This window comes from Pteropus alecto, unplaced genomic scaffold, assembly GCF_000325575.1.
Source record: "Pteropus alecto unplaced genomic scaffold, ASM32557v1 scaffold155, whole genome shotgun sequence".
Lineage (NCBI taxonomy): Eukaryota > Metazoa > Chordata > Mammalia > Chiroptera > Pteropodidae > Pteropus > Pteropus alecto.
This window is the reverse complement of record NW_006438113.1, coordinates 23,575,411-23,588,546: the sequence shown is the minus strand read 5'-3', so window position 1 is coordinate 23,588,546 and position 13,136 is coordinate 23,575,411.

Sequence of the window (13,136 nt, the reverse complement as noted above, 5' to 3'; positions counted from 1 at the left end):
TAAATGGTTATACATCATTTGAAAATCAAAAACTCCAATATCAAACAATAAGTTAATTCCAAAATTATAAATATATTTATAATGCTGGCCTGGTAGGGTAACAGCAGCAGTGATTCCCTATATTTATTCTTCCCAAGGGCTTTTTAGGCATTTGAATAAATTCCATAGAAATTGCCCTCAACTTTCTTTTTAATTTTTGATTATTGTATTATGTTTATCCAAAGAAACAGAAATAAATAGATATCTTAAAATCTTAGGAAATGCTGACATTGTGAGTTTTGTCATAATATTATCAATAATTTGGAATAATGTACTTATTTTATAATTCTTACCTCAATCATATTATATAGCTCTCAGAATTCCCATTAAAATGCCACAAGTTACCACAGGTATATCAATTAGCATAGCATCTGATACATAGTAGACACACTTTTCCCCCAGTAGAAAACCATATGTTACATATTAATACATAATGTCACATCTCAGTTTCTTCAGTAAAATAGCACCACTACTTTTGACATAAATTATGTGTATATGAGATGGTAAAACAGCCTCAAAACTCACTTCTCTCTAATTTCAGGTCATTTCAACCCACACAAAAATATTCTGGGGCCAAATTTAATAAATATAATGAAGATTCCTGAGGTATTTTCCTAAGTCAAAGTCTCTGACTTCACTCAAAACACTCAATATTCAATTACATAAGACACAATGTATTCTCCTCCATGCTTTATAAACTGTTTTGTACCAAACCCCTGTTTTTACTATAAAAATGTGTATTGTTTCAATCATAGTGCCTAAATGTCATGCTACCAATCTTAAAAATCTCATAGAAAATATAAGAAAATTATTCACAAAATATAAGCCCTATTTTACTTTAAGCAGAATAAACTGTCTTTTACTGTCTCTAGGTTTTCTACATAAAACTCCCAAACTAACAGATATACCCTTTAAAGTTCATTTCTTCTTCCACTGTGATAGATATCAGAAAAAATAAATTAATAGAAAGTAACCAGTCCCAGAATTCAGCTCTCATAAGCTTTATTCCATAGATAACACATGATAGATCCTTTTGTTGATGTTTTTCCAAGTAAGCTCTGAGTTAACAGTACTTTTTTCCCCCAAAAGAAAACTAAGTCTTTGCTATCCACAACGATATATTATGTTTATTCAAATCAACAGATGTTTATTACCAACTTATGTGATGCGAAACAAGGAAAGACAGATTCTTCAGTGACACAGCCTTTGGAATTCAAATCTTGTTCTACCACTTATGGGCTATATGGCTTTAAAAAAATCCTAGACCTTACTTGAAAAGGGTTCAGTCAATTGAATACATATTTATTAAGCACCAACAGCTTACCAAGCATTGTATAATGATAAAGAAATGGACATATTCTATCCTTAAAGGAAATCTCAGTCTAATACTGATGGAATTTCCTTTGACCAAACTTTAAGCAGACTCCTCCAAAACCTTAGGTCTCTACCTTAGCCCTCATCCTGTATTTTGGCCCAAATAGCCCAGTTTCAGCAAGATTCCTGCTAAATCAGTTTAGTAAGAATACCTCCCTCTCCAAACCACTGATGTCTGATCACCCTCAAAATATGGTCAAATTCTTTATTTCCCACGCTTGATATCTAATTACTCTGGCCTGCCTTCAGCAAGAATTCAGTCAGTTTAGCAAGAATTCCCCTGCCTTTGTTGTCTCCTTTAAAAAATTTTTCATCTGCTGACCAACAGCCCCCTGACTACCAATTCTGATAATTACCAATTCTAAATTCCCAAATGCTTTTGCAATATTCAGAATTGAGTGCTATCTTTCCCCTCTATTGCAAAGTTTTAATAGTCTTTCTTATGATTTGAACACGTCAGAATAATTTTATCTTTAACATTAAGAAAGCCATATTTGTAAAGAATATTAAGGTATAATCTAATGGAAGAATAGGAATAACATAGAAGACATAAACAACACTTGAAAATAATTGATTAATCTTTAACTCTATTTGGTGGGTGTTGGTATAGCACAGAGGAGGTATCATCTGAACAAGGTACTGAAAGATAAGATGTATTTGCCAAATGAAAGAAGAGGAAAACATTCCAGGAAAAATCAACAGTCTTACAGAGGCTTGAATGAATATAAAGTGTTCATGGAACTAAAAATAATACATCATCATTTCAGTGATAATGCCATTGTAGAAAACTAGGGTACAAATCATTCTGCAGTATATGGACTATGGTTTATAAGTAAAGGGAAATTATTGATGAGTTTCGAGCAGAGAAGTGATAGGATCGCGTTTCCATTTTTGGTAAATGTCTCGATGATTTGAAATGATAACAAAGGAGGCCATTAGACAAATCAGGAAGTTTTAGAAAAATAGTGCTAAGTAACAATGTGAACCTGTTTTATAACTGTGGAAATAAAGATAGAAAGAAATAAAGAGATATCATAGATTTAGAAATTAATATCAGCAATATTTGTAAGGTTTATTACCTACTGATGCAGGAGGCAAAGATTTGGGAAAAGGCAGGAAATGCTAATGACTTCCAAATTGTGAGGTTCACATTGCCATCAGCCAGACTGAGAAGTATAGGTTTTTTAAATGCATCTCTTAAAAGGAAGGCAATGAGTCTCTATGGAAAATTTAGTTGGAGATATTACATAAGTTAAAATTGGTGAAGATAATCATGATTGCACTCATGATTATGTTAGCATTAAATTGATTACCATTTTTCATTTTCCAGGCTCTATACTAAATGCTTCATATGTATTAAAAGCTTCAGGAAGAGAGAAGTCTCTGGGATAATGAAAAGATGATAGTCCAGAATATGCTAAACCAATGTCAAATAAATCATTTGGCTGAGGGAGATATAACATCAGATTAATCTTGTCTAAGATCAATTCATGTAAACTAAGACTAGCTGTATACTTCTTTAAGTTTAGATATGTTTGTCAAATCTGATAACCTCAATACTTGGTAAATATACAACCTTAAGCAACTCACTTATCAGCATGTTACATTTTATTTTCATATTTGAAATGAGTTAGTTTGATACAGTGATCACTAAACTCTTCCCAAATCCTAAATTTCCAAATTCAGAATAAAAACTTGCAAAAAAACTTAACATGAACTTTTGAGTTCAAGGAGAAAATTTAGGGAAATGTGGAATTATATTGACTTAGTATATGAAAGATTTATTGCCGTAAATTCAGAAATACATTTTTAAAGAAGGCGTAAAACAAATGTTTTTTCTTTCTCAATATACCTTTATGTATCTGATAGTAAATTATTACAAGGACCAAATAAAAAGCTAATTTTCTCCACATGTACCTGTATTTGTGACAATTTTTAAAATTACAATTATCTTTAATGGTTTCAGAACCAATAAAACGAGTTAAAATTTGGCTGGCAATTATGCCATTTAATTTTATTAAATTCAGCTATTTAAAGGTTAATTTAAAACTGTTGCTCTTAATATGAAATCATAACTGTTTTATTAGATTCTTCCAGGGAACCAGATTGAATTTCTTAGTACAGTAAGTCAGCAATAAAGCTTTTTATATCATCTAAGTCAGGTGCTTATCTTACAAGAGCAGGAGCAATCGGAGCAATGGGATTACACAATTTAAAATGCTTAGTATTTTATCAATCAGCTTCTAAAAATCTCTGAGCATTAGAAAAACTTGCTCATCAACAAGACAAAGAGGTAACCAACTGATGGGAGAAGAGATTTGCAAACAATGCCTGTGATAAGAGGCTAATATCAAAGAATGCATACAACTGAATAACAACAAAAAATCCAATAAAAAAATAGGCAGAGGACCTGAACAGACACTTCTCCCAAGGAGACATACAAATGGCCAATAGACATGAAAAGATGCTCAACTTCACTAGCTATTTATGGAAATGCAAATCAAAACCACAATGAGATATCATCTCACATCTGTTAGAATGGCTATCATCAAAAGGACAAGTAATAACATGTGTTGGAGAGGTAGTGGGGAAAAAAGAACCCTCAGACACTGCTGGTGGGAATGTAAATTGGTACAATCACTATGGAAAAAGGTATGGAGTTTCCTCTAAAAATCTAAGTCTAGAACTACCATATGACCCAGAAATCCCTCTTTTGGGTATTTACTCCCCAAAATTGAAAACATTTATCTGTAAAGGTATATGTGCCCAATGTTCATAGCAGCAGTATTCATGGTGGCCAAGACATGGAAAAAACTGAAGTACCCTTCGATAGATGATTTGATCAAGAATATGTGATACATATATACAGTGAAATATTACTCAGCCATAAGAAAAGATCTGAGGGGTGGTTCCATAGAGTAGTGGTTAGAATGTCTGCTTTACATGTAGAAGGTCCTGGGTTTGAGCCCCGGTGGAGTCATGGCCTATATCCTGGGTGTGCCAGGCCCCAGGTGTGCCAGGCCTTGGGTGCATGCTGAGAGCACGTGGCAGGAGACACCCCGCCTTCAGAGATCCAGTTCGTAAGGGGAGACAGCAACGTCTGTAGTCAAGGATGGAAGTGGGGAGAGGGAATTAAAAAAAAAAAGGATTAAATACTGCCATTTGGGACAACATGGATGGACCTCGAGATAATCATGCTAAGTGAAATAAGTCAGACAGGAAAAGTTGAGAACCATATGATTTCACTCATATGTGGGCTATAAATCTGAAAGCAACAAATGAACCAGACAAACAAACAGAGACTCACGGACATGGACAACAGTTTCATGGTTACCAAAGGGAAGGAGGGGAGAGAGAGAGGTAGATAAAGGTAAAAGGAGTCAAATATATGGTGATAGAAAAAAATTTAACATTGGGTGGTGAACACACAATGCAATATGCACGTGATGTATTATTGAATTGTACACTTGAAACCTATGTAATTTTATTAGCCAATGTCACCCCAATAAATTTAACAAAATAAATAAATAAACTATTAAATATCTTTAAAAGGGGGAAGAAAACTTGTTTAGTGTTGCTGACATATTAATTCCAAGACAACAGTTAAAATTCTAAAAGCTGTCTCCGGAAGAATCATATTTAAAACTCCCTTATTCCAGATGAAGTTCAAAGGGAGTTTTAATAAAGAGTAGACTGTCTACTGACAATTAGATAAAGAATGCTACTCATCCCTCAATGTTTTATTTATGTTCTTTTATAATTCTGTCATGTCAATACAATGTTGGCTTAAAAAATGCATAAGATAAACAAACCATCCTCAATTTTATATGAACTTCAGCTTTGTATCTGATTTGAAAGAGGCCCTTTTGGTCAACTTCCATAAATTTTATAGTATAAAGAAATGCATGTAGCTTGTTTCAACGCAAGAAACTATAGTGTAATGATGTCTAATGTTCTTCAATGTTCTTCAACATTACCATGTGATTTTCAAAAGTGCAACTTTTCTGGGGAAAAAAAATCTACTTTTTCTTATGTGGTCTAAGTACTTTAAGTGGTCATTAAAAGATAATAAAAAAAAAATTCTGTATCCTACTTCCATTGACAGATCTAAGTATGATTTTCAGTAGAATGACTTAGCATGTGAGATAGTAGGTTTCATAGAATGTGAGGACTATGTAGAGCCTGAACTGGTACTTATATCAAGCTTCTATTTTTTGATAGTTAGGAACTTAGACCATGAGAGGAGAAATTAACAGCACATGGTGATATGACGAGGCAACATCAGAGGTGGTACTCAAAAACCAAGTTTCTGCCTCCATCATTTCCATTATACCATAGTTCCTCAACATATATGGCTAAAAGCAAAAGTTTTCCTAGAACAGCATAGCAGAATTTCTAATGCAAATATTATTGGGGCAGTATTGCTGTGGACATAGAATATCTCTTATTCATATTGCCTACTTGGCCTCATCCACTACGTACTAGGCCAGAGCAGTATGCCACTTACCTAACCATTAGTCTGCTGCTCACCTTATGTTTTGCCCTATTTCAATAAAGTTAGTACTGAATTCACACAAACAAGGAAGAAAATAAAAGAGCTTGCTGGTAGCCATGAAAACTTTCATAGAACCTCTCTTGAGCCCCAATAGTGGACTCATAGTTATACAGCCATAGCAAATGTTTACACAGTGGGCATTCATCTCAAGTTTATCCTGTATCCATTGGGGTAAGACATCCCTAGAGTGTTTGTCAAACTGGTATGTAGCATGAAAACTAAGAAATCTCCCGAGAGTATGCTAAAGCTCTGGAAAGAATGAATCTTATTTAATTAAATAAGACAGTCTTAATCTCCAGAGAAAAGGGTCAGTTTTGAATACAGCTTTCTCTTTGTCACTAGTATTTGTCTCTCAGAATAGATCAGTTCCTAAATGATGCATATCTTAGTTCTATAAACCACAGTAAATACGTAAATAAAAATTGAAAGAGCTTATTCACTAAAAATTCTGTCAAGTTTTAGGGTAAATAAGCCATAAAATTGAGGATGGTTTTTGACTAATACTAAGTAAAACAGAAGGAATGTTAAGATTCACTTAGCAACAGAACACCACAGTTTATCATCCTGAGGAATATGCTGCCTCATAATAATATTGCCATTCAATAAACAAAACTGCGATCAGTGACTATTGAGCTGGAGACAATAGCATGGGGCTATTGGTTAGCAAGAAGAAAATTGGGAGAAAGTTAAACCTCTCAGAAAATACCTGAGGATACATGCCAGAAATACCTGAAAGTGATTATGGTGGATTGAAATCTTGAATTAAAAGTACAAATGAGCATTAGATGAATTAAATTATTACTAAAACTGTGACTTATTAATATTCGTAAGCTGGAAAGTTTAGGAGAAACTCAAGTTGTATGTGAAAGCTTTGTGTATACATTCTTTTAAATGTCTTTTAGTAACTACTGAAAGAATTATTGATGAATGTGATATAGGGTGTCTTCATACAAATCATTTGGTACTCTATTCAAGCAAGTTTTTTTGCAGGTAGATACAAATTAAATAGCAGAAATGAGGTGTAAATGAGGGGTCTTCTTTGGGTTTAAAAAATTGACTTCATTCTTGGGAATGAAAGCCCATAATTCTACTTTATGAAAGAGAAGCCACATATTGATAAATATGGATTATTCTAGTATGTCAAACTTTGTAATGACAATTATCACAGCTTGTTAGATTGAAGGATGTATAATACAGAGAGTCTCCATGCCCGCAAAAAACTTTTTTTCCATAAATTTATGATTCAGTTGGCTTTTCTACCTCACACTTGAGTTTGATGTCCCAGTACAGTATCCTGGCAAATAATAAATATTATATTAATATGTCTTTCTCAAATCCTACAAGGAATGTTGAGTGAAAGATAGAAAATATAAAAAAAGTATTTCATTTAAATATGTTCTACCTTTATATAAGGTTTTTAAAAAAGCATAACTAAACTATATATTTGGAGTGAATACATAATTACTAAAACTACAAAGAAAAAGAATATTTAAGACAATCTTTATCTTATGGTAAGGAAACAGTACTTACTATAGGCATGTGGAATGTTGGAAATATTACATTTCTTGACCATTATGACAATTTGTTAAAGTGTAAATTTATTTTATGTACTTTCCTGTATAGGTGCTCCACTTCGCAGTAAAAATATTTTTAAATGTTTATCCTTTATTTTCTCTAAGCAAAACAAAATATTTATAGACTTGATAGGGATGGCACCCTAAAAATCTGAGACAGGAGATCTCATGAGATGTCAAAACTACATAGTGTCCTTGGTGAAGTTTGCCCCTTCTCCTGTTTGGTGCTTTTGTGTTAATACAATAATATTGGTAATCAGTATTTTTAAAAATTATCATATAATAGCTGCTTATGTCCAAATACCTTATACAGTTTCATAAAATACCCCTTTAGTTTTTTTAATCACAATCGTTTCATGTCAAAGGCAGTTGAACGGGCTAGACTTGGAGAGATCTAAGAGATGGGCTTCAAGGTACATTTTCTATGTGTCACCTTCATCTCAATGAAAACCTTGTGTTTTCATTAAATATCTCTAGTAAAGGATTTCCCCAGCATCTCAAATCAGCCACTATGCTACTTATTGGGCCTCTTTTTTCCTTGGCAGGCTTTGACTACTGTCAGTCAGGTGTAAGTCTAGTTCTCTTCTCAGGAGGCTGACTCTTCCTTTCTGACTCACAGTCTTTGCTGCAGCTACTCTGGCAGCATCTCTATCCCTAGAGGCAGGAATCCTTTCAAGGAGGCCTACCTGAATACTTCACTACCATGATAAGGAACACTTATCTAAGATAGCACAATGAACAACTCTACCTCTCTTCTCAAGAGTCACTCACTCTGGCTTTCCAAGTATATGATGGAAAATGGCTTTTCTAGCTCTAAAGCTATATATTCTCCCAACTCCAGTGCCACCAACCATCAATTCCACATTCTCAAGTGTCCAAACTACTGTGTCTGGGTAAACAGAGTCACAGGGTTCAAATACAGATACACAGTACACCATGGTGAATGCGTAAAGTTCTTACAGAAAGGGTATCATAGAATGAGGAAACTGTTCTTGCTCACAGACCTAGGATTCTTGGCCCTACCACTTATCAGCTGTTTTGCTCAGAACACGCAGCAACTATGAGCTAATATGCTGTTGTCCTTGCTACACTGAGAACTTCAAGTCTTATGCAAATTATAAGCAACAATTCTCATTTTTATTTAAAAAAATCCACAAAAAAATATAAGTAAGACCAAAGCCATGAAAAATTGTAATCTCAACTAGGCAAACTCTGGCAAAATTATGAAGAAAATTATCTGTCTTTTCATTGCACCCAGATGAACCTGGGTGCTTGCCTTTCTCATATTTATTATCTTTTTCTTAGCATTTTCTAATTTTCCAACTCCTATAACTGCACACTAAGAAGAAAAGACTCTTTTTTTTTTTTTTACCTTGCTCAAGCTCTTAATTCAAACTCTTCCATTCTGTGCCTTATTCCTTCAAATAATTATCTCAGCTATGTTTTATTTAATTTCACCAACCAATCCACACATGGGGTCCTGGGTGCCAATAGATTCTTTTTTTTTTTTTTTTTTAACATCAGTCCTTTATTGATTATTTACTTGAGCGATCAGGCCTCAATCTGCCATCTCCATCAATAAGTAAGCCCCAATTACTTACTGAGTATTTTGGGTAAGATGTCTTATAAACTTGTATTTGTCAATATATTTCTTAGGATTTTTTTTTAAATTAATTAATTTATTTTAATTAGTTTCAAGTATACAGTACATTGGTTAGACACCATATATTTCATAAACCGATCCCCACAATTGCTCCCTCCCTTCTTTGGCCCTCCACCTAACCAACGTACTAATGCTAACTGCATTCCTTGTGCCATGCTCCCCATCCCCATGACCATCTATCAACTACTAATTTGTACTTTTTTAATCCTACACCCATTCTCCCAGCACGCCCCCAAGCCCTCTCCCCATTGTCCGTCATCAAATTGTCCTCCATATTTGTGAGTCTGTTTTTAATTAGTTTGTTCTTTTTGTTCCTTAGATTCTGCATATAAATGAAATTATGTGGTATTTATCTTTCTCTATCTGACATTTCACTCAGCATAAGAACCTCTAGGTCTATCCATGTCATTGCAAATGGTAGGATTTCATTTTTTTAATGGCTGAATAATATTTCATTGTATATATCAATCATAATTTCTTTATCCATTCACCTATTGATGGCATTTAGGTTGCTTCCATATCTTGACTATTGTAAATTGTGCTGCCATGAATATTGAAGTGCATAGATCTTTACGAATTATTGTTTTGGTTTTCTTTGGATAAATACCCAGAAGTGCAATTGCTGGATCAAAAGGTATATCCATTTTTAATTTTTTGAGAAACCTTCAGATTGTTTTCCATAGCAGCCGTACCAATTTGCGAGTCCACCAACAATGTAGGAGGGTTCCCTTTTCTCCACATCCTTACCAACACTTGTTTTTTGATTTATCGATGATAGCTATTCTGACAGGTGTGAGGTGGTATTTCATTGAGGTTTTAATTTGCATTTCTCTGATGATTAGTGACCTTGAACATCTTTTCATATATCTATTAGCCATCTGTATTTCCTCTTTGGAGAAGTATCTATTCAGGTCTGCCCACTTTTTAATTGGATTGTTTGTATTTTTGTTGTTAAGTTGTATGAGTTCTTTATGTATTTTGGATATTAACCCCTTATCAGATATATCATTAGCAAATGAATAGATTCTTTTATTAAATTTCCTAACTAACCTTCATTTTAACAGCAATGGATAAGAAATATCATTAGATATGCACCCCCCCAAATGCAAAAACAAAACAAAACAAAAACATTACGAAAATTTTAAACTATTAAGAGACATTTTAATACTAAGGCAGTAGTGAACAAAAGTGAAGAGAAAAAAAAAAATAGAACCAGTTTTCCACAAAAGAAAAAAACAAATAAACAAAGAGAATGAATACTCTTGCCACACTATAATGTAAATTCTGGAAAGAAAATAAAAGATAATTGCTCGGAATAATTAGCCATTATGCTCGCACTACTAGAAAATTTCAGTTCAATCATTTTGGAAGAAAAAAATTATAAAATTACTCTTTCACTTGAAAATGACTTTTATTACCCTTTTCAAAGGACTTTAGGGAATGTGCAATTCATTAGAATAATAAAACCAGCTGCAAATTAAAGAAATTTCAACTAAAATAATTAGAGAATTGATAGCTCCAGTCTTTACCTGTCAAAGGACCCCTGCCATCGGAGAGTCCAGAATTATTGAATCAATAAATTCCTTCTGTTTACTAAAACCAAGAAGAATGTGTTGGCCTTAGAAGCTAATTTGGGGACCACAAATTATATCTGTGATATTGCAAACAATGGTTTTTAATCAAGGCCCAGGAGATAGGAAGTCAAGACTACCCAAGATCAAAAGAGAACAGAAAATCTCAGAAATAATGTCAGTATAACTAGCAATTATAATGGTGAGTTTATATAATATGAAAATGACACAACTGGATCCAAACAAAGACAGAAATTAAAGATACATAAAAGTAACAAGAGATAATTAAAGCTAAAACCATTGTTCAATCGGACTCACAGTCTGGAACTAGCCAGTGACAGCTGGGAATTTGATAAGGGTTAAGAGTGCTCCCTGCGATGGCGAGGCAAGCCTGGCTCACTAGCTACATGCAAGAAGTGAAGTAAAGCATTGTAATTTCTGGAAGGATCTTAAAACCAAATCTCTGTTTTAAACTATAATTATGGGTCCATGAAATATAAAGATATAGTGTTATGAACAGAACTATATGTCAAGTTACCAACTCAACTTGTGACTGAATCTCTAATATCTCCAATATTATCTAAGGGCCTCATTTTTAAAAATGCCCTTGAGAGATCTGTTTCAGAACTGAGTGAGTCCTGTTAGAGAGAATAGAGGGACCTTACACCATACACAGGGAGGGAGAGAGGCAGGATTAGAAGAAGCGAAAGAAGCAATAGAACCAAAAAAAAAAAAAAATAAAAAAAAAATTCCAGTTAAAACAAAACTTGAAGACCAAAATTCCAAGCAACATGAAGATACTTTATGTTAAGAAACTTTTTTTAAAACTAAACCTGTAATCAAAAATGGTGATTTGAATGGGCATGAAAGAGGTTTTTCTCTGACCGTTAAGGCTTAATAATATCTATATTGTGTTTCAGATCATGACAATAGTAGAGAATTATGAAAATTTATGGTTACGTATGTGGGATTTAAAAAAATAACCACTCATAACATACTCTACAGTTTATAATGAGAAATATAGAAAATAGAAGAGAAGGATGTACAGAAAACAAATCAAAGAAAAGCCAAGGGAAAAAAAGGCAAGCAAAACAGTGTGTAAACAGAAAGCCCAAATTAAGAATATAGCAAGAATTCTAAAGATATCAGGAATCCTAGCAAATGTAATTACTCAATCATTAGTTAAATAAACATTCTCAGATTGGACAAAGATACAAATTTTCTTATAGGCTGCTTCCAAGAGAAAAGTATAAAACACGATCAAAGAGAAAATTTCAAAATAAAGAAAACCTACGAGGTGGACATAACAATGAAATAATCAATTCATCAATCAGTTATAAATTGATAAAATCTGATGTAGCAAAAATGTATCTTATCCTAGTTCTGAGAAACCATTAGACAGACTAAATAGACTGTATTCTTCAAGTATATTAATGTCATAGGAACAACAACAAAAAAAACCTGTGAACTTTTACAGATTAAAAGAGACAAAGGAGACATGACAATTAGATGTAGGACCTCATGTGTTAGTCCCCATGTACAGAGGGCAAGGAGAGACTGAAGGTAGAGGCAGACCACCTCAGATTGGTAGGTGGCAGATTTAATCAAGGGAATTTACATAGCAGGCTTATTTTCAGAGGCTGTAAGGCAAGTAGATCACCATATCTGCCCACCAGAATCTTAAAAGTTATATAGAGGCCTTAACTGAGTTAACTAGGTTCAGCCATGTGTACCCTCCAGATGGTTTCAATAATACATTGCTTTCTCAAGGCTGTTTCCTTGAAACGGCTCCCACTGTGAGAATGACAGGCAGAACACACGTTCTAAGGATAAGGGAGGGGGTGAGAAGCCTCCGATTGTCTGGGATAACCTCAATGACCTTGTCCGACATCATGCACTGGAGGAAAATAAATATAATGAAATACATTGAGGCAAATGACAAAACTGAAATATGAATGGCATATTAAGTAAAAATTTTGTATCACTTTAAAAACGTGTATTTATTTTAATTAGTTTCAAGTATACAGTACATTGGTTAGACATCTATATAGTTAATAAAATGATTTCCCCAATTGTTCCCTCCCTCCGCTGGTCCTCCATCTAGCCAACGTATTAATGTTAACTGCTTTCCCTATGCCATGCTTTGCATCCCCGTGACCATCTATCAACTACTAACTTGTACTTCTTTAACCCTTCACCTCATTCTCCCAGCCCTCCAAACCCCCATCCCCTGTCCATCACCAAATTGTCCACTATATTTGTGAGTCTGTTTTTAGTTAGTTTGTTCTTTTTGTTCTTTAGATTCCGCATATAAGTGAAATCATATAGTGTTTATCTTCCTCTGTCTGGCTTAAATACCT